Genomic DNA, 23,565 nt, shown 5'->3' with positions numbered 1-23,565 from the left:
CATGGGCCACCCCACCCCCCACTCTCTTTATTTTTTTTAACTAACAAGCTGCATAGGTCTAAGCTCTGTGGCTAACCACTCCTTTATCCAGGTAAGGCTTTCCTGTGAGGTGCACACTAGCCTCGAACTCATGACCCATCTGGCCTCAGCTCCCAGGTGCCGGGATTACAGGTGTGTGCCGCCACATTCAGGTGTCTATCGAAATCTTACCTCTGTTCTTAGCTACATGTATCAAGGTCCAGGTCTCGGTAAGGGTGTGGTGGCACGGGACTGCGGCAGTCACTCAAACGCAGCGAGGACCACGGAGCGGAGCAACACTTCATACGGACACAGCCTCTGGGCGTTCATCCCACTAATGCACAAAGGTCTTCCAACCATGAGAGACTAACAGGACCCCCTTCCCGGAGCTGAGCACACAGTGGGGTTTAAATACAGCTGAGCTCTCAGCCCCTGCATGCTACCAGCTTGCCTCTTGTCTGCAGCAGAGCCCCGGGTTCCTCACTGCCCTATTCTTCTGTATCAGCATTGGAGGTTCCCCTTTGACTGACTCAGTGTGCTTTTGAACAATTTACCGCTTCCCTAAGTCTGAAGTTCCTCCTCTGTAAGTGAGAACCAAGACCGCCGCCTCATAGCACCATCACACTTATTAAATGAAATGCCGGGGATAGTGACATGGTTCACTGGGGAAAGAAACTTGCTGCCAGGCCTGAAGATCTGAGTTCCATCCCCAGGATCCACAAGACAAAAGAAGAGAACCAAGTGCTGCAAGCTGTTCTCTGACGTCCGCACACCCTCAATGGCACTGCATGGAATCATGTTTCACACACACACACACACACACACACACACACACACACACACACACGCACGCACTCACACACACACACACTCACATACACACAAAGTAAAGAAGTAAGCAAATAGAAATATTTATAAATAATATTTATTGCTAGGTACTAATGCCTTAATTCCAGAAGGCAGAGGCAGGCAGATCTCTGTGAGTTTAGAGTCAGCCTGGTCTACATGGTGACTTCTAGCCCAGCCAGGGCTACATAGTGAAGCCCTGTCTCAAACACAATGCAGCATGCCTTTAATTAATTCCATGCCTTTCAGGCATATCGTTATAAAGTTGAGTCCAGGCTGAACTACATAGTCAGGCATTAATTCAATTAAAAACAAATGTAGAGGTCATGGAGAGATGGCTCAGTGGTTAAGAGCACTGACTGCTCTTCCAGAGGTCCTGAGTTCCATTCCCAGCAACCACATGGTGGCTCACAACCATCTGTAATGGGATCTGATGCCCTCTTCTGGTGTGTCTGAAGACAGCAACAGTGTACTCACATACAGAAAATAAATAAATTTTTAAAAACAAACAAAAAACACTTGTCTAGCATGTGTGAGGCCCTGGATTCAAGATTCCCAGCACCGCCCCCCCCAAAAAAAGACAAAAAAGGCCCTTCCCAGTATGTGGGACATGCCCACTGTACAAGCTACTAGTCACAACCACAGGTTAGCCCTGCGTTCATGTCTATCAGGTACGGTAGCATGTGCTCTCAAGATAATATATTTTCAACTTCTGGGTTCCCAGAGTCCAGTGCAAATCCTGTCCCTGGTTTTTGTGATTCTGTTGGTCATAGGGATGGGTATTTTTTGTTAAGATTTATTTAATGTGCATTAGTATCTTGTCTGTACATACGTCTGTGTTGGGTCCCCTGGAACTGGGGTTACAGATGGTTGTGAGCCGCCACGTGGGTGCTGGGAACTGAATCCAGGTTTTCTGGAAGATCAGTGGGTAGGTGTTCTGAGCCACTGAGCCAACTCTTCAGCCCCGGCCATTTGCTCGTACAAAGGTTTCTTCGAACACAGCCCTGTGGGTTTATTGACTGTTGACTCCCTCTGCTTTCCCCCCTACGTTACACAGCAGCGCTGGGGACCACGTGACTGTGGGGTTAACTACCCTTGCTATCCCTCCCGAATAAGGGCATCAGCCAGGTTTTCTTTCAGGATGCCCTCCGCATCACGTGGCTCTAGCATGAACTTCTGTTAGGCAGAAAGAAGAGTGTGAGAGATTCCTGTTTACAATCAGCCTGCCGGAAGGGATGGTTTGGTGTCAGGATTTATTCAGGACTAGAGCCTAGCTGAGGGCCAAGGTGTCCCTGACTTCACCCCTGCCCTGAGCCTGCCACTGGGTTACAGGGGCAGCCAAGGTGCCCCCTGTCCTCTGGGCAGCAACGTAGCCCAAAACAACTGTTTGTCCCCAATCCCAAAGCCCATGAAGACAGGAGGAGACTTGTTCACAGCCATCACACAGGAATTCCCCACCTCCCACCGCTGTCCCAAACAGAGCCGCAGAGCCTCCCCGCAGAAGCTGAATTCCCCTGCCTGAGACTGGGTCGGGTTGTAACCCGATCTCCTCCGTGTTAGAGTGACCCGGTTGAAGTGGCTGTCTGGCACTCCCCTCCCCCATTCCAGTCCTCTCTTCCCACTCCAGGAAGTGGAAGGTCTACGGAGGAGGCCGTGCTCCGCTCTCCTGTTATTGGCCGATGACGGCTGGCCAGGATCGCCTGCTTAGGAGGCGATAGCGATCTCTTTACTTGGTCCCCTTTCTTGCTTCCGGGGTGTCCTGGTTCTCTGTGGGTTGTGACTCCTGCCGCTTTCCAGAGCTGGCAGGGTTCTGAGGAAGGGGAGGGCCTGCTCTTTGCAGGATAATCTGAGCATCCAGTTTACCTGCTTCTGGCTTCAATCACCAAATAAACAAGTGCTTAGGCACGAGGCCCCACTCCTCCCTGCCCAGTGAAGTGTGCCAGCTCTGGCTGTGCCTTTGGGTTCAGAAAGCTGCTGGCTCGGGCTGGCCACAGCTCCTGCTGAGCCATCAACGTCCCCAGAACCCCGGTTGCAGCTGGCTCTTGGGGAGGGTGCCATGGCGCCCAGCCCCCTACTGTCGTGAGTTACTGCCCTAGCCATTGATTATTAATATATATTTTTTAAATGCATTCTGTGCTGAGTACTCCGTTCTGCCCAGTCCCTCTCTCTCTCTGGCACCACAAGGACGGCCTGCTGGCTGGTCTGGCCAATTTGCCAGGAAACAGCATATGCCCATACCTGGGAGACCAGGAGCAGGGAGAGAGGAGCCATTATCCCTCCCCAACAAGAACTCCCACTGGATGGAGCCCTGATGCTCCTCCCCGACCCAGGTCCTTATTCCTGTTCACTGACACTGATTTCCATGGGGCATCTGCTATGAGATCAGTTTGATAAATCCTGAGCCAAGCAGGCTTAGAAGAATAAGGAACAGCTTTAGAGGGCTAGAAGCTTGTGAATACTTACAAATTGGTGTCCGGTGTTTCGCTTTCGGACTTGGGAATGGATCCCAGGGCCTCCTGTCTGCATGGCATGAAAGATACATCCCTGGCCCTACACTGCTTTTAAATCATAAACGGAACTCACACCTGTTTTAAAGTTTGAAAGAATCATCGGTAAAAGCAGCTGTTCCCTATTGGAACTCCCCATTCAGTTTGGGCCAGCAGTTCTCAACCTGTGGGTCTCGACCCCTTTGGGGATTTGCATGTCAGATACCCTGCATATTAAATATTTACCTTAAGACTTACAGCCAGGCTTGGTGGCACACACTTTTAACCCCAACACTCAGGAGGCAGAGACAGGCAGATCTCTGTGCCTTCAAGGCCAGCCTGGCCTATTAAGTGAGTCGCAGGGCAGTCAGGACTGCCACACAGATAAACACTACCTTGAAGGGGAAAAAAATTACAACTTATAACAGATATGAAGTAGCAATGAAATAATGTCATGGTTGGGAGCCATCATAACACGAGGAACTTGTATTAAAGGGTCAAAGCTTTTAGAAGGTTGAGGAGCCCACTAGTTGGGGCAGTCTCTTTTCAGAAATTCCCTGTGCTTTGTCATTTGAATCTTGCAATAACTAATTCAACGGAGCAGGTCAGAACACAGAGCAGCTGGTTTACACGTAAGCAGAAGAGGTCAAGGCTGCAGCTCTATAGGCCTAGCAAGCATGAAGCCCTGAGATCAACTCCCCAGGATTGCATAAACACTCACCTAAGCACTCCAGAAGTGGACGTAGAAGGAGCACAGTATATATAACAAGTTTGAGATCCTGTCTATAAACAAAAATAAACCAAAACCAACCAAACAGACAAAAAAAAAAAAAAAAAAAAAAAAAAAAAAAAAAAAAAAAAAAAAACCCTCAACATCAGCAAAAGGGGGGCCAAAAAAATCAGGTTTTTTGTCCAGACCCAAGAGTAAGCCACCAGGAGCAAGTCACCCCAAGCCTTGCCTGCTGCTACTGACCCCAAGATTGGCCGTCATGGAATTTTAAGTTCTTAGACTGGAGAGATAGCCCAGCAGTTAAGGATCTTTGTTGAGGGCTGAAAAGAATGGCTCAGCGGTTAAGAGCACTGACTATTCTTCCAAAGGTCCTGAGTTCAATTCCCAGCAACCACATGGTGGCTCACAACCTTCTGTAACAGGATGCTCTCTTCTGGTGTGTCTGAAGACAACTACAGTGTACTCACATATATATATAATAAATAAATTTAAAAAAAGATCTTTGTTGATCTTGCAAAGGATCTAAATTCTGTTCCCAGCACCTACATGGTAGCTCAATACCCTTTTCTGACCTCTGAGGCCATGTATGCAAATGGTACACACACATCCATGTGGACAAAACACTTAAACATGTAAAGTAACGTAAATAAATCTAATCTATGATTTAAAAATACACATTTGTTTTTTGAGACAGAGTCTCACTGTGTAGCCCTGAGTATCCTAGAACTCACTATGTAGACCAGGCTAGCCTCAAACTCACAGATATCCCCTTGTCTCTGCCTCATGGATGCTGGAACTAAAGATGTGTGCCATCATACCTGGCTTATAAAAAGATTTTTTTAAGATTTATTTATTTATTATATATACTGTTGCTTTCCTCAGACACACCAGAAGAGGGCATCAGATCTCATCACAGATGGCTGTGAGCCACCATGTGGTTGCTGGGAATTGAACTCAGAACCTCTGGAAGAACAGTCTTAACCGCTGAGCCATCTCTCCAGTCCCCTAAAAATATTTTTTAAAAATAAAAATTATTTTCTTCCCTTGGTCATCACAGATGTCTGTTTGTTTAGGTGCCCAGAAAGTTGCCACCCAAGTTTTTCCTTTAAAAACATTTATTTTTATGTTATGTATGTAGGTGTTTTTTATGTGTACCACATGTATGCAGTGCTCACAACGGCCAGAAGATGGCGCTGGGTCTACTGGAACTAAAGTTACAGATGGTCGTGATTCTGGGGACAGAACAGCAGACTTCTGCAAGAACAGCCAGCCCTCTAACCACTGAACCATCTTTCCAGCCTCCACCACCACCGTCACCCCCCTTTAAAGTGAGATGCAGCCTGGGGCTCAGTGTTCAACCCTGGCTACTGGAGTAGAAGAAAGTCCCTGTCTCTTTTGAGCCCGTTTCTCTCCATTACATATCTATTTGAGTATAACTTTCAGGCAAAACAAATGTTTGGATCTTTAAGCTGCTGAGAGGGTGAGAAAGGGCAGAACTAGACTATGACATTCCTCTTTCCTTCCCTACTCACTCCAGGGCTGACTGGGGTTCCTGTGCAAGGAAGGTCTCAAGCCCAGAGTGGTGGCGAATACCTTGGATCCCAGCACTCAGGAGGTAGCTGCAGGACTGTCTGGAGTTCAAGGCCCTGGTTACATAAGACCCTATGTAAAAATAAATAAATAAGTATTTATTTATTTATTTTTGGCTTGGGGAGACTGACTGCTCTTCCAGAGGTCCTGAGTTCAATTCCCAGCAACCACATGGTGGCTAACAACCATCTGTAATGAGATCTGATGCCCTCTTCTGGTGTGTCTGAGGACAGCTACAGTGTACTCACATACATAAAATAAATAAATCTTTAAAAAAATTACGGCAGAGGCAAAGTGTCAGCACTTAAAGTGCTTTAAAATGAGCAAGCACAAGGACCCAAGGGCTTTGGGTCCCCAGAACCCCTGTGCATGCCTGGTAAGCCGAGCAGCAGGCCTGTGACTCCGGTTTTGGAAGGTGGAGATGGAGATCCCCGGAGTGAGATTGGGCACGTAGCCCTGGGTTTGACTGAGAGACCCTGCCTTCATCAAATACGGAGGAAGCCTGTTTAAGGATGATTCCCATCGTCAACCATAGGCTTCCATAGCATGTTGCACATGTGTGTTCAGAGCTGTACACATACCCACCACACATCACATACAAACGCATGCACACATACATACACACACACATGCACACACATATATACATGCACACACATATACACATGCACACACATATACACATGCACACACACATATACATGCACACACACATGCACACACACACACATATATACATGCACACACACATGCTCACATACATACACATGCACACGCACGTGATATGAGAGGTGGAGAATCAGAGCAACACAAACATGAACTTGAATGTCAGAGAGTCTAGCCTTCAGACTGCTTAGGCCCAGCTCAGGGTTAGAAGAGACAGCAAAAGCAGGAACAGGAGAAAAGGGCATCTGTGGGCGTCCACGCAAGCTGACAACGCAAAAACCATGCTCCAGTGAGTGCACAGAATTTTCCCTCTCATTCCACAACAGCTCCAGCCCGCAGCCTAGCAGGAAGCCTGGGTGGTGAGCACCTCTGGGCTGCTGCTTCTTTAGGTCCTGCTGTCCCACACCACCCTCTGAGGCAGATGCCATTATTATGTCTGTCTTACAGACAGAGCTGTGGAAAGCCTGGGTTTGCCCATTCAGGATACCAGGACGAAACGTCTTGGCTCAGAGGATTTATAAACAACGTGAAGGTAAAGGGGCCGCTTCTGGGGGCCGAAGTCCCAGATCAAGGTGCCCGCTGATTCAGTAGCTTAGGAGAACTTTCCATTTCATAGATGGTACCTTCTCACATCTCCATATGGAAACTGGGGGACAGGTATTCCTCAGGCCTCTTTTGGTCTTTAAAAACGTTTTAAAAATCATTTATTTATGAGTATGCAGCTGTGCCTTCGTGAATGTATATGCAAGTGCCAGAGAGACCAGAAGAGAGTGTCAGACCCCTGTGGGTTCTGGGAGCAGAACCGGATTCTCTACAAGAGCAGTAGGCATATTTAGCTGATGAGCCATCTTTTCAGCCTACCTCTTTTTTCTTAAAAAGAAAAAAAGCTATTATTATTACTGCAGGTATTACTATTAGTGCCTTGTGGTCTGTGTCTGTGTGTTCCATGCTACATGTGTGGAGGTGGTCAGGGGACACTCTGAAGAGTTGGTTTTCTTCTTTACATGGATTCTGAGGCTTGAACTTGGGTCACCAGGCCTATGAGGCAAGTCTTTACCCACTGAGCCACCTCTCTGGTTTTTTTTTTTTTGTTGTTGTTGTTGTTTGTTTGTTTTTGAGACAGGGCGTTGCACGCAACCTGAAGTGGAGGAAGACCTTGAACTTCTGATCTTCTTGCCTCTGCCTCCAGAGCGTGGGGCTCTCAGGTATTCATCATCATACCTGGCTTTTCCAGGACTGGGAATCGAACCCAGAGCTTTGCACAGACCAGGCAAGCACAGGACGAACTAAGCTACACCCTCAGCCCTCAGGGCTCTTTTTACAAGGGCACTGTTGCCTCTCAAATACTCTGCCTCTTAATACTATCTCGTCAGGGGTTAGGTTTCAGTGTGTGACGTTGTGAGGCCATTACGTTCAGGCTCTAGCACAGCTCGCTATGCAAATTTGCCCAAAGTCACTCTGGTAGGAGCGGAGTTCTGAGGGTCCGAACTCGGGGCTACACAATTGTACTGCAAACGTGTTGCCTAGAGGACCATCTCTTCTCCCCAGCTTGTCAGACTAGTTCTTCAACATTTCGTCTGCTTCTCTACAGCTGTGGCTGAGACCAACTCAGGTGAGAAACTTGCAGGTCACAGCTTACAGAGGTTACCAATTTCAACATTTTAAGGTTATAACAATGTCTTCTCTGTGGCCAAAATACTGACTCTTGAGAAACTAATGCAGGCTGGGGAGATGGCTCAGTGGTTAAGAGCACTGACTGCTCTTCCAGAGGTCCTGAGTTCAAATCCCAGCAACCGTATGGTGGCTCACAACCATCTGTAATGAGATCTGATGCCTTCTTCTGATATTCCTGTTGCCAAACCTTTTAAAGTCCTTATCTGCTCTGTGGAAAATGTCGTAGATGACGTTTGTTGTCTTGCATGTCTTTGACCCAGAATGACAACAATCGTCTTTTTAGTGCTTGTTCCTCCAACCAGCCCGCAGTATAAGGCCACACTGGCTTCAAGGTGCAGGACTAGATGTGTGACTCCACCTCCCAGCTTCTTGCTGAGTCACTCCCAAGAAGAAACGAACCATGAAGCTCAGGTGATTTCTACCCTGGGAACCACTTAGGTTGCCGGTTTGGGAAAGATCTTCAAATCTGACATTTCTTGTCATTCCGTACCCTGGGCGGGGTAGGAAACGCTGTGAATGGGTGGAGAAGCCCAAGGGTGGGTAGGGTGAGGAGCCTCAATGAAAGGTCGAGGTCCTTAGGAAACATCTTCCCTGGAAATCCCAGGAGATGCATTTCCCATGCCTGGCTCTGATGCAGGGTGAATGCAGTGGATCTCAGTGTCTGTGGGGCAGCCCAAGTCAGGCCCCTGTAAATTCCACCCTGGCGCTGTCCTATACATCTGGTTGAATCCTGCCAAAGCAAGAATGGACAGGAGGAGCCAGTGGCTGGATTCCTGGCCCCCCTGGGGAGTCTGTAGCCTGTTATTTCCTGACTCAAACAAACGGCAAATTTACTCTGGAAATTGCTGAGGCAGAGGCCTGCCAGAGCCCCTTAAAGGATGGGTCATGTCACTTTCTAACCCTTGGGGCATTTGACTCTATGGAGAAGCTGGGCCAGTGACTCCAGCCCTCTGTCAGGTCCCGGAGCCAGCCAGACACCAGGAATGGGTAGTAGCTGTAGCAAGGGACCGATCCTAAGCTCGGCCCACTGGACCCCATGGAGGGAGGGGCAAAGCAGGCAGGGTGGGGTTCTTTTCTATAACCAGCTTCCGAAAGCCACAGCTCAAAGTAGACTTTTCTTAGAACTGCTGGCAGAGATGATCCCTTCCCCCTTCAACTCCCTGGGGGAGGGGGAGGGAAGAACAAAAAGTTGAGTGGTCCCTGGGGTTCCCATGAAAGACTTAATTGCTTTCTGAGAGACCTGTCACCTTCTCTTCTCTCCTCCCACACACCACTGCCCCTCTCTAGCCCTGCCCCCAACCTCTGGGAGCTCCTGCTTGGGGAGCCGAAGCTCAGGCTCAGAGATCCTTGGCTGCCTCCCAAAGTAACCAGCAGCTATGTGCGGAACAGCAGCTTGCCTCTCCAAATACATCGCCTCGCCACCTCTGCTGAAAAAAAGAACTCTATGTTTGGGGAATAAACGTGCATTTTGCTAGGAGCCAGGCGCTCATCGGCAGCTAATGGATGGTGGCCCAGACTGGCTGAGTGGGCCAGACTTCAGTGCAATCAGACAGTGTGAACCAGGAGGGGGATGGAGCCAGCCGAGGAAAGAGAAAACCAGGATGGTTGGAGGTTTGCATCCCAAGAGCTTTGTCAGCATCTCGTGTGTCTTGATGCAGTTTGAAAGTCACTCAGAGGAATGTGTCTCAGGAAGAGCTAAAGAAAAATCATAAAGAGACCACGGACTACGAGTTCAAATACCTTAGAAATTATTTCTGGTGGCTCAGTAGGTAAGAGCAGGGACAGTTCTTCTAGAGGACCTGGGTTCAGTTCCCAGAACCTACCCCATTACAGTTCTAGGAGATCCAGTGTCCTTTCCTGACCTCTGTGAGTATATACATGCTAACAAAACACCAAAACACATAAAAATAAAATACAAGTACAATACATGTTTTTCTTTCATGATAGAAAGCGTGAGTGGTGACCTCCGCCCCCTCATCCCCCCCACCCCCCACCACCCCCCACCCCCACCCACGCCACTGTCATGGAGGTACCCGGGCTCTTTACATCCGTGACTGGCAAAAGAGGAGCTATGGAGGAAGATGCTTGCTTCTTATGGCCTTGGCTCAGAGGGGGTGTACTTGCTTCTGGTCTCAGTCTATTGATGGGAACCTGTCATGTGACTGTTTCCAATGACAAGGGTCATTAGGAATGCCGTCTTGCTCTTAGTAAGGACTCTCAGAGAAGAGTGTGGCTTGTGGTAGACAGTTAGCCCATTTCTGCCACATGCCATCATGGGACCAAGAGAAAGCGACTCATACTGAGTTATGTTGTTGCCTAACTGTAATTTTGTTTTCCTTGGGTTTATGTTGTGGGAGCTAGAGTCAGAGCCTGGAGCCTCACAAGGGCTAAGCAACAGCTTTATCTCTGAGCTGTATCCCAGCCCTTGTTCTGAGTGTGGAGCAAGGGCCCGACCCTTCAACTAGGAAGTCCTGGCGGAATAACTAGAAAAGACTTTATTTTTGTGGAGGATTTATGGAGGCAAAGAGCTGGTTCAGCATTTAAGAGTGTTTGTTGCTCTTTCAGAGGATTCAGGTTCGATTCCCAGCACCTACCTCTGGTGGTTCTCAACGGTCTGTCATTCTAGGTTAATTCAACACCTTCTTCTGGTCTCTTGAGGGGTACCCTCAATCGCACACATATAAATGTACACATGTCAATAATAAACATTTGAGAGAAAAAAGCATTTGAGTTTCTAGCAGGTTCCACAGGATCCTAAGGGAGTCCCCAAGGTGTTGGTTTGGCTGGGCTCTGACCTAGACCCCTTTCAAGGTCTCTTGGGCACTGATATTTAGTTCTTTGTAATAGAACTGTTTCTTTTTTTAAAAATGTATTTATTTATTATATATAAGTACACTGTAGCTGTCTTCAGGCATATCAGAAGAGGGCATCAGATCCTATTACAGATGGTTGTGAGCCACCATGTGGTTGCTGGGATTTGAACTCAGGACCTCTAGAAGAACAGTCGGTGCTCCGTAACCACTGAGCTATCACTCCAGCCTGTTTCTATATTGACTTTTGGCTGAAGTCATCAGACAGCTTGGTTTGAGAAGTTCACCCTTCAGGTGCCTAGATCTCTATTGTTCTTTGGGCTCCCTGAAGGGCTGTTAATTCTCAGCTGCTAATGACCTTCTGGGATTACATTAGGCCCACTGAACAACTATCTTACATAAAGATTTGTTTCTGTGTGTGAGTGTTTTGCCTTCAGGTATGAATGTTTGCCATGTGTGTTCCTGGAGGCCAGAAGAGGGTGTCAGATGCCCTGGACCTGGAGTTTCAGATGATCATAAACTGTCATATATGTGTTGGGACTCAAACCCAGGTCCTCTGGGAGAACACCAAGTACTCTTAACCTCTGGGCCATTGCTCCAGCACTAGGATAGTGTTTTGTTTTCTGCCTGAAGAGCTACCCACTTGGGGTGCAGATGGGCCTGGCCACAGCCTTTGCCATATACAGAGGCCATCTGGGAACAGAGAGTAAATGTCCCTTTTTTCTGCAAGCTCCTCTCTCAAAGCCTCATAGAGACTACACTCTCTCAGAAATAGTCTCCCGATGTGCTAAAGCATGCTAAGCCCAGAGAGACACTCCTGACCCTGCCATTGGGGAGACTACTGGACCCTCCTTCCCTCTCAGGCAGGCCTAGACCCAGTCACTACAAGCTATAGGACTTGGCAGCTCCTCAGCCATTTCCTGGCCCACTTTTAGCCTAGTCCAAAGTGGTAGCTCCTGATTTGTTTCCATAGACGTCCCAACACTAGGAAGGATGAGGGAGGGTGCTAGATGATCCCGCTAGTGGGCTCACCCGGGGCTCCCTCATAAACACCTCAACATGGCCTATTGCCAGACTTTTAGCTTCCAGGTTCCTTAAATGTCCCTATTGTTTTCTCCAGGTTTTTGTTTTTTAAAGCAGGATTCTAGCTCCTTCCCCAGCTTGCTCTTTGTAGCAAAGCTTAGGCCCCATTCCCTCCCCTCCCACCCCTCACTCCCTCTCATTTACCACCCCTCCCATCACCCCCTCCCACCTCTGCTCCCCCACTGGCCTCCCTCCCCACCCCACCCCCACTCACACCGGAATGTGGGCACCTGTAGCAACAAGCTCTTGGAATGTTTTCTTAGCTGCAGGGGGGCAGAGGATCCTGGGGTGCCAGAGAGCAAAAGGACCCTTTTGTGACTTTCCTTCCTCCTGCCCTCCTGTCCCACCTTTATAATTCCGTCTCTCCTCCTCCCTGAGGATTTTTGGGTCTTGAGGAATTTCAACAAGGACCCTGTGTTTTCATCAAACCCCAGATGCTTGGCTTCCCGAGACACCTGTGTGATCGGCCACCTTCCCTCTCTCCAGGATGCCATGGAGAACCGCAAGAGGCCTGGCAGGATTCTCGGAAGGCTACAGGACCACGGGTAGTCAAAGAGTCCAGGGAGACCCCAAAATTCTGAAGGGTTTATACAGTGACCACAGAACCAGGACAGACAGAAGACAGGGCAAGGCCAGCAGTAAGAAGCAGAGGGATGCGTGTGTGTCTGTGTGTCTTGCCTTTGCTTCCTTTCAAAGCCAAGATGCCGACATGCCAGATGGCTTGCTACTCCATGCCCACCCCCGTGTGTTGGTCAAGCACTGTGTTAAGTGTTGAGAATTGCATGGGCAACCCGAAGGCTCATCTGGAGTCTGTTGGGAGTGGGCTTTAGGGATAGGTGGGGCTGAAGAGCTACAGGATTCATCCTGGAGTCCTAGGAAAACCACTAGCCGACTTTATGCTGTTAGAGAATCGGGACTGCTTCAGGAAAGATGACAGACCACGGAGAGGAGGCCATCTGCTACCAAAGTCCTGCTGGTGTGACAACCGCCCATGGGCAAACACCCGTAATCCACTATCTGTTCGTAATGGAAACAGCGCGTGCCCTTTGCCAGTCTGACTCGGCATCGGGCAACTGGTTTGACACTCAAGTGCTGTTCTAGCATTTTGTCATCCTGTCTCCACTAAGCCTTCTGGCTTCTAGACAAACATCCACCGTGTCTTCCTGCAACTTAGCACCCTTAAACCTCTGCATCTGCTCTCCCTCTCCCCCTCCCCCTCTCCGTCTCCTTCTCTCTAGCCTCTGCCTACCTAGCGAAACAGCATTTCCCCCTTTATCCCCTACTGGACTTTCTGCAGAAAAGGGGGGGGGGAGGCTGACGATGTCTGTAAGGCAAGCCAGTATAGAGGGAGCTTCCACCCTAGGACTCCCCCCACCCTTGCTTTGAGTTAAATGTAGGTCCCTTTCCCAACTAAGCACTTAGTAGCCGGGATGCTGTTTCATTTCTGTTGCTATGATAAAATACCCTGAGCAAACAACTTAGAGAAAGGAGGTCCTGACCCTACCCCAGACCCCACTCCAGGCTCACAATGGCTGGAGACAATTAGTCATTGTCTCCATCGGCCAACAGCAGGATGTAAGGACTGCCTGCCTGAGTTCAGCTCCCTCTACCCCTTTCCTCTTCTTTTTTCCTTTTCCTGTTTAGCTTTTCAAGACCGAGTTTCTCTTGTGTAACCTGGCTGTCCTGGAACTCAATCCAGACCTGGCTAGCCTCAAGCTCAGAGGTCCACCTGCCTCCACTTCCGAGTGTTGGATTAAAGGCGTGCACCACCTCACCTGGTTTCCATTGCATCCAGGGTCCTGTCTGTGAAACCATGTGACCCACGCTCAGGGCAACTCTACCCATTTCTTTGACCTAAGGGATCCCTCAGATTCACACACACACTGAAAATAGCTGATCTAGACAGAGACTGCCTACAACAACCTCACAGGGAACCTTGGGTACCTAAGGCTGTATACAAACTCCCCACTCACCCCAACCTCTGCCCCCGACCCCTGTGTGACAGTCACCAAGGCTGTGATGGTTATGCAGGTACTACCTTTGCCTGAACTCACTCAGATGATGGGCTGCGTCCTGTATAACAGGAAGGCTGGCGGAGTGTCTTCAGGCTCTGGGATTGGAGAAGCAGTCCCCTGGTTGCCAGCACAGTCCTTTTGCATATCTTGGGGAAGTTTTCAGCCAGGGGCAGCAGAACCAGGCTTTGGAAAAATCAACAGCCTGCACCTGTTACCAGTTCCCTTTGTAAGAGTTGCCCTTCCCCCTGGGGTCATACTAAGGGGAACTAGGGATGAGGGAGGCTGAAGTAGTGGGAATTCTACAGGCCGCCCACACTGCTGCCACACAGGAAGTGGTTTCTACTTTTTTAAAAAAATGTGTTCACAGAACCAAGGCACCGCCCTGTGTGCACCTGACCAGGAGAGCCCAGGGGAGCCGGCCTTAATCCTGGCTTTTCTTGGCCTCCAAAGAATTTAGATGACAAAAGGTTGGGTTAGATTTCTTGTGTCAGTGCCTGATTCTGCTTCTCAGATGCAGAAACTGGGTCTTGAGGAGGGGTGGTGGCCTAGGCCACAGGGCTATGATAGGACAAGTCAGGTCACCTTGCCCAGAGGTCACCTAATGGTCAGACGCCACCAACTCCCCACGGCCTACAGAGTAGGTGTCCTTTATCCTTGTAACCACAGATGAAAGGGGGTCCCAGGAGTCACATGGGCCAAGGGACAGAGACTGCGGGGATGTCATGGAGTTCTGCCCACCCATATCTGAGGCCAGAGTTCCTCCTTACTGGAGTTATTTGAAAGGGAAGAGAGTTGTCCAGTCGGGAGGAAATCTAATCTCACACAGGGCACCAATGATATATAAAAAAAAGAAAAGATGATGTCCCAGCTTTCGGTACCAATGTTAGTTAAAAGATGAAGAGAGTGGGGGCGGGGTATGCTCTGTGGAGGTTCGAGGCCTGGGGGCAAGGCAGATGCCTCTGAGGGACCATATGTTGGGAATCCCTTCCTGCTGAGGGACCAGTTAAATGATGGTATAGTACAGAATAGAGTTTGTTCAGGGCATGGGAGAGGAGTTAAGAGGGTGGTAAAGGCAGAGAGAGAGAGAAGAGAGAATAGGAGTAGAGGCTGGCCTTGAGCACGTGGAGTGGGGGGAGGGAATAGGGAGAGGAGGGGCGGTGTGGGGAGAGCAAGAGAGAGAGGAGGGGGCAAGCAGCCCCTTTTTATAGTGTCAGGTCACTGGGGTGGAGCTTACCTGGCTATTGCCAGGTAATTGTGAGGTGGGGTTTACAGAATCCCAACATTATTAATATCAGAGCCTGGTCCCCGTTAGCTCTCATAGGCTAGTCTCCACCATCTTCACCAGCCCAGTTAGAAAAGCCATAGCAGGAGCTAGAGAGATGGCTCAGCGGTCTCTCTTCCCGAGGTCCTGAGTTCAACTCCCAGCAACCACATGGCGGCTCACAACCATCTGTCATGGGATCCGGTGCCCTCTTCTGGTGTGTCTGAAGACAGAGTTACGGTCATACAATAAATAAACGAGTCTTGGAAAAATGAAAAGCCATAGCAGAGAAAGTTGATTTATTCAGGTTTATTCAGTGTGGCTGTAGACCATGTCAGCCTCAAACTCCAGAGATCCCTCCGCCTCTGCCTCTTTGCACAACCGCCGCCTGGCTCATTTGAGATCATTATACAGTGACATCCTTGGAACATTTCCCCTCCCTTTCCGCTCTGAGGTGAAGGTTTAATGCGAGCGAGCGAGAAGTGTGCCCTACAGCTAGCAATCCTGGGTTAAGGTGCCTCATGTGTCATTACAGGTCATCAGAACTGTGTGAAATCTCTTCCTGGGAGACATGTTCCTCCTGCGCCTGGCACTGGATTATCAGGGAAATTCCAAGTTCGGGGGGGGGGGGGGGGGAGGACCATAGTTTCGATAGTTAACGGGGAGGGGCGCTAAACAACTCTTTCACAGGAGTCTCCACAGATGTTTACAGATGCAGTAATAAAAATAATTTTACGGTTGGGGGTCACCATTGCATGAAGAGCTGTATGAAGGGGCCGCACTGAGAAGGCTGAGTCGCTGCTCTGCAGTGTCTTCTGCCAGAACCCCAGGCCGGTGTCTAGCAGGATGCGCTGCTGTTGGGTCAGCAGAGTGGACAGGCTTATAGTAGACTATTTGCCCTCCCTCTCCTAGAGGCCAGGGTCCTGGCCACTGAAGGGATTCATACTTTTCAGCCTCACCGTGATTGGTCCAGGAAGCCCAGGAGTGAGCAAAAGCATAGCTGTTTTAATCCCAGGGCCCTCACTGCGTTTGTATCTCTCCGAGGTTCTCCCATAGGGATCATGAAAGTCAGCTGCTGAGACTCAGGCCAGAGCCCCGAGGCAGAAGTTGAGGGCAAGGCACAAAAGGACTCACTTCCCAAACCCTGGACTGACAAGCTCAGAAATGATGGGGTGTTTCCACCCCCCACAACGTGTGTATGCATGCATGCATGAGTGTACATGTGTGTGCCCGTGTGCATGTATGTGTGTGTACCCCTGTGCATGCATATGCTAGTGCATGTGCATGTGAGTGCATGGGCCATCACATGGACATGCACACATGTGATTGTCAGTGTGGAAGCCAGAGGACAACCATGGATACCATTTGCTCCTCAGGCATCAGCCATGTTTGTTGATTTTAATGGCTCAGTGAGCGAAGGTGCTTACCCCACAAACTGACAATGTGAATTCAGTGCCTTGAACCTTCTCTGCAAGGACAGGAGAGAAATGACTCCACAGAGTTGTCCTCTGAACCCACGAGCGAGCTGTGGCTTCCACGCTCTCCCTAAACAGATGTAAACTGTTTGTTATTGTTATTGTATATTTGAAGGAGGTGGGAACGAGTATGCATGCACGCCACATGTGGATGCACAGATCTATCTATCTATCTATCTATCTATCTATCATCTATCATCTATCATCTATCTATCATCTATCATCTATCTATCTATCTATCATCTATCTATCTATCTATCTATCTATCTATTTATCTATCATCTATCTATCTATCTATCATCTATCTATCTATCATCTATCATCTATCTATCTATCATCTATCTATCTATTTATCTATTATCTATCTTCTATCATCTATCTATCAATCATCTATTTATCTATCTATCATCTATCTATCACCTATTTATCTATCTATCATCTATCTATCACCTATGTATCTATCTATCTATCTATCTATCTATCTATCTATCTACCTTTCTTTCTTACTTCCTATCTTCCTAGTCTCCCCCCCTTAAATAACTTCTTTCACTGGCCTGGAACTCCATTAAGCTGGGTAGTCTGACTGGCTATGGAAGCCAAAGGATCAGCCTTGTTTCTGCCCCCCCCCCACTGGGATTGCAGGTATAAGTCACCACACACAGATTTTTCTAACATGGGTTCTGGGGGTCAGACTTTGGTCCTTGCCCTGGCTAGACTGAAATTTGCTATATAGACCAGGCTGACCTCAAACTTAGGGTGACCCTGCTGCCTCTACCTCAGCCACAAGGACTGGAATCACACACTTGTGCTATCACACCATTAAAACTTGAAAAGCAATGTTCCCTCGTCAGGGAACAATATAGACTCGATCCAGGGTGGGCCAGGCCTGGATTCATGGTCGGTGAGATTCCTGGATCACTTTTGGATGTGTCCATTGCTCACCCTGGCAAATAGAATCTCAGCCTCCTAAAGGTTCAGGTACCCTGGTCAGGAGAAAGCACCTAGAGCTGTGTGAGTGTGTGTGTGTGTGTGTGTGTGTGTGTGTGTGTGTGTGTGAGTGTGTGTGTGTGTGTCTGGATCTGCCTGCTGTGTTCCCTTTGCTCAGAAAGAGGAATAAGGAAGCCATGGGAGGGTGATCAGCCAATCGGGCCAAGCCCTTCGTCCTAGCTGCTGAGGCCAAGATGTATATTATCTGTGGGTTCTGGGGAGGGGCAGAGACACCACTAGTAAATATACAAACCACCCTCCTTGTGAGGCAGATGGCCAGCTGCCTCTGTACCCGGAGCCCTTGAGTGAAATCAGGTGGTCTGTCAGTTTACACACTGGCTACCTGCAGGTCCACCTGGCAGTTAGGTCCCCTAGTGCAGGGCCCCTGGAATACTCTCAGTGAGGGACACGGAACTTCCTTCTCTGTCCCTGTGGGCCACCATAACCTGGTTACTTCCCAAAGCAAAAGCACAGGTCTGAGAGTGTGGACACCCAGACCGGAAGAGACTCCAGGAAGGTGTCCTGTACTACTCCATTTCCTAGCCTGGGCTCCCAGCTGCCCTGCCCAGCAGCAGGAGTGCCCACAACCAGCCTAGGCCGGTCACATGCTCCGTGGCATGCTTTGCTCCCAGTGGTCTTTCCCACAATCCTTCCATGTCCCTGAGGAACTAGGTGAAGAACCTGTGCTTCCCCCATGACACCCTGAGGTTCTGAGAGCCTGTGTTTGAAACCGGCTCAGTACCTGCCAGCCTTCCCTGCACCTTCCCGTTAGCATTGGGCCTGCTCCCACCCTCTGAGAGGCATGGACATCCTGGTTGGCATTCCTGTGATGCTTGCCCTCCCTGGCCTGCTGAATATAAATCTCTGGAAGGATTTCCACAGACAGAAATGAGCCTTCTGCCGACCAACAGCCATGAGGGCAGCCGGGCTGGCTGGAAGGACCTCAAGGTTATTCTCAGAGAGGTTCCCCCAAACAGCTAGGGAGATGGGGGTCCAGGCTCCTCACACCAGGGAAGGAAAATGGGGCCTTGGGGGTTGCAGAGTAGGCCTGGCCTGTAGGAAGGAGACAAGTTGCATCTCATTGCCTCTCTTGTAGCCAGTGAGAGGGAGGAAACTGAGTCAAAACAGCAGGTGGGGGCTACTGCTCACATATCCCAAACTACCTAGAGAGAGCTGGACGGCCCCCTTTGGGTTCATTTGGCTAATAATACTTCTACATCACAATCTATTGCCGAGGGAAGCTGAGGCAGGAACCTGGAGGCAGAGATCACCTAGGGCTTGTTCTCCATGGCTTGCTCAGCCTGCTTTCTTAAACAGCCTGCCTAGAGAAACTGTCCACAGTGGGCTGAGCCCTCCCACACCAATCATTCATTAAGAAAATGACCCACAGACTTGCCTACAGGTCCAGTCCCATAGAGGCATTCTCCCGGTTGACATTCCCTCTTCACAGACGACCCTAGCTTATGTCAAACTGGGAAGAAAAAAAAAAGTTGATTTCTTTTCTGGCTCCTATGTATTTATTTATGTATTTATTGTTATTTTGAGACAGTGTCTCTTGTATCTCAGGCTAACTTTGAACTATGTATCTGAGGCTATCCTGAACCCTGGATCTTCCTGTACCTCCCAAATGCTGGGATTATGGGTACATGCTTTTGTGCCACCACGCCTGTCTTGTCATTTTTAATTCAGTGCGGGGCAGGCACTCAACTGACTAAGCTAAATCTCTAGTTCTGTCTGTCTGTCTGTCTGTCTTAGCTATCCACCTATTGTCTGAGACAAGGCCTTTATGTATAGCTTAAGCTGGCTTCAAATTTATTATATAGGCCCATACGGTTCTCAAACTCATGATTCTTCTGTCTCAGCTTCCTGGTCCTAAGATTATAAGCATACATGGTCTCCAGCCTTCTAGCTCTTTGAATAGAATCTGGGGACTCTGGGGAAAGGTCTCACAGGAGTGTGGGTGGATATTTCACAACCAGGTCCCGGATAAACCACCTTTCCTGCTGCTTGAGTTCACCTACAATGCTTGTCTTCACAATGAACTACATGAATTTGGCAGCCTATTGTCAGAGGGGGGTATAAAAGACTCCTTTCTGTTTTGGGGTCAAGACTCTGGGGGCTCTCCAGGGATAACAGTGGTGGGGCTTGGATGCCTCTACTCCCGACTCGGCACACAGTTCACCTTCCTGTCAGGTTCAAACTCCCTTGGAGAGCAAGATGCCCAAGTGCTGCCCAGGACAGAAACCATTCTCATGGGATGGTTTCTAAATCTCATCCAATACTCATGGAGATGGGTTGAGCTGGGGCAAGTGAGACCCCAGAGACCCCAGACAGAACCCAACAAGCCCAAATGGACTAAACTCCCCATGGTGGAAAGAGAAACTGGCATTGCTGAGGTCAGCAAGAGGACCTGGGCCCTGCTGGTGGGGAAGAAAGGGGTCTTCTTCAAACAGCTGTACTCAGGAAACTACGTGTATGCACGCGTGCCCGTGTGCAAAGGGTGGTGGAGGGGTGTGATCTCAGAATGGATACAAAGGCAGGGGGAGAGATGACCCTTCCTGCCCACCAACTCCCCCGTGGGCCCTAACTTGGATTTCCTTATAAAAGCCTCTGACTCTTGCGTCTGTGGGTCAGCCAGACAGTACTGCAGCGACCCCTGCTGGTCGAGCCAACAGGGGCGTCGGGCATCGAGACTGTAAAGAACCCATGCTCTCTCCTCCTGGTGCGGAGGTTCACACAGTGACCCCTCCCCACCAGCATCAGGAAGCTACAGCAGAAGAATCTCTCCATTCTCCTGCCAGGTGGTCTAGGTATACACACACACACACACACACACATATACACATACATACATATATATCTCCATCCCAGGCTGGTATCAAACTCATGATCCTCCTGCCTCAGCCTCTCATGCCCAGCTAAGAGCAGACACATGACAGCCCTTGTCATTTACATTTTAATAATTTACTTTTTTTTTTTTTTTTTTTTTTTTTGAGACAGGGTCTCACATAGCTTGGGATGGCCTCACACTCCTTATGTAGCTGAGGATGGCCTTGAACTCCCGATGTGCCTGCCCCCGCCTCGCTAGTATTGAAATTACAGGTATGTCCGGTAGCATCACACATCAAAATGTTGAAAGTTGTGACCTGATGCATTTTTTCCTTATTTTAAAAGTCTTTTTTAAAGAATTATTTATTTTTATTTTATACATGTGAGTACATAGTTGCTTTCTTCAGACACACCAGAAGAGGGCATCAGATCCCATTACAGATGGTTGTGAGCCACCATGTGGTTGCTGAGAATTGAACTCAGGACCTCTGGAAGAGCAGTAAGTGCTCTTAACACTGAGCCATCTCTCCAGCCCCATCTCTTTGTTTGTTTGTTGAGAAGGATTTCTTTGTGTATCCTTGGCAGTCCCGGAAGTCACAGAGATACACCTGCCTCTTCCTGCCCCCTCCAGAGTGCTGGGATTAAAGGCTAGCTTCACCTCCACTGGGTGAGAGGCAGGGTCTCTTTAACCTAGAGCTCAGTAGTTTGGCTAGTCTAGCTAGCCAGCTTGTCCTGAGGGTTTCCTGTTTCCACTTCCAGCACGTTCAGATTACTCTTCCTTCAGGCCATTTGAACTCCACTCCTCACACTTGTACGCCAAGCACTTTACCTACTGAGCCATCTCAGCCTCAGATTTTATGCACTTATTTTTAGACAGGGTTTGGATAGGCTGCCCAGTCTGTTTCTTGGACTCAAGGAATCCTCCTGCTTCAGGCTCCTAAGAAGCTGAGACCACCCATTAGGGGAATAGGATACTAGGGCAATATGATACTTTAAAGCCTGGAACTAGAAAGTTAGAAACAGAGCAAAGCATCCCTGGGATGCCCTTTCCCAGCAGAGTCAGGATATCTTATGGGTGTCCTGGAGCTTGCAAAAGTTTGCTGGCTTGAGTCTTAGCTCTGGACCAGCTCTGGGCTATGGACATGGCAGTTAACTGTCCTATGCTCCTCCTTCTACAGTAGGTTAACTGGACACAGTACTTCAATGCACGGGCTGTTTGAAAACACATATATTACCCAGCCTGTGAGTACAAATGGGGTCATCTTTGAGACACCAATTTCTGGTGTCTCAGTCCCCACCTGTGCTGATCTCTCTCTACCGGCCTCAGCAGCACCTCTCCCTCCTGCCATCTGGGGAAGTTTCTGGTTTAGCCAGGGCTGGAATGGGGGGCGAGGGGATAGGTGAGAACATTGCCTCCTCTGGTCTTCCCTGAGATGGGAGCACCTGACATTTGGAAGAAGCATTTGGTAGCTAAGCCAAGGCCCCTGGTATGGTTCATCTCATTGCTGACTCTGAAGACCATTGCTTGCCCCTGGTCCTGGGCATTCTCTCGAAGTGAGTGTTTCAAGGGTTCCCACAGGGAGGAAGAAACTCAGTATTTTATGTGGCTCAAAATCAAAGATAACTTTCGCTTTCTTCCCAGAGACTCCACATGGGGTACGGATGAGCTGAGACAGACACCATTCTTTCCTCTTGGGGTTCCATCTTCCCTGGTTGCCTGTCTAAGCAGAAAACAGAGCCCCAAGCATCCACCCTGTTAGGTTTCAGATTCGGGCCGAGGGACTGAGGTGCATATTTTACATATCAAAGCAGACCTGGCCTCTGGGTTCTCCTAGCATTCCTCAGTCTCTATCTGACATACCCTTACCCCAACCCTGAACTTTCCAGCCCCCAGGCTGGACTGCCCTTCCCCCAGAGGCTCCTCCCTATATAATCCAGACATTTTGGTGTCTACTCCTCCTCCTTCTCTACCTCCTCTTCTCTCTGTGCACCTGCCTTTTCTCTCTCCTTCCCCCACCCCCTTTCCTCGTGGTGACTTCCCTGGCTTCGGTCCTTGGGGTCAGTGAACTCCCCCATCCTAGAGTAGCTTCCCGATAAACCAGTCTTTAATATAATCTAATCTGGCTTGAATTGGCTCATTTCAACAGTGGAGAAATAACCTAACACACCCGGCCCTGCACACATCTGTGTGCGCACAGGGGAGACCCTGACGCTCACTTGGTGGTGTCCACAGTGGCAGTACATCTCATGCAGCAGTCGAGTCAGCTCCCAGAGTCTCAGCTTTTCCCTTATCTCAGACCTGGTGGCTTGGAGCACACATATAGCTACCATCACTGGGTACAGTCAGAAACATCCCGCCCCATCCTCAAAGGCCTAGAGCAGCCGGCGACACACACACCAGGATACCAAAGCTACATCAAAACTAGAAGTTGACTTTCAGTCCAAGCAATTCTGCCACTAGATGTCTGTGACACACCTGGGGACATGTGACACACTTGGGGACATTTTGCTTTTTCAGAGTTTAATGGAATTGGGAATGGTGGCTGAGGGTTAAGGATAAGAGCTGTGCGTATCCTTTCTGGGTGTGGCCAAAGGCTCATGCCCGAGTGCCTTAACTCTGTGGACAAGTAAGACAGGAAGTGTGGGAGGGTGGCGGGGTTGACGGAGCATTTATTCTGCACCAACTGTGTACCTGGCCTACATCAGCTCTTTATCTTGCGTCATTCATTCAACCAGTGGCGACCAAGGTAGGTGGGGACTCAGCTCCAAGCTCCTGTTGAGGAGAGAGGTCAGCTCAGCCTGAATAGGAGGCAGAAAAGGGCCCCAGCTGTCAGCTAATGTGTTTACCCAAGGCCTGCAGCAGGTGGGCCGTCCATCTGCTGAGCTCTTCCTGCTGAGCCCCAGGTTGGGGTGGGGGTAGGCAGTGCCAATAAGAGGGGTCTAGCAAGAGTCAGAGAGGAAAGCAGACTTTTCAACCCCACCCACCCAGCCTCCCTCCCAGTGCAAAAGATACCTTCTTCCAAGGCTTGGGGATGGCGGCGGGGAAGTTTAAGTTTCTAGTATCTTGGGCTAAAAAAATGACAAAGCCAGACTCA

This window comes from Micromys minutus (assembly GCF_963924665.1).
Source record: "Micromys minutus genome assembly, chromosome: 10".
In the NCBI taxonomy this organism is placed as follows: domain Eukaryota; kingdom Metazoa; phylum Chordata; class Mammalia; order Rodentia; family Muridae; genus Micromys; species Micromys minutus.
Note: the sequence above shows the minus strand (reverse complement) of the source record.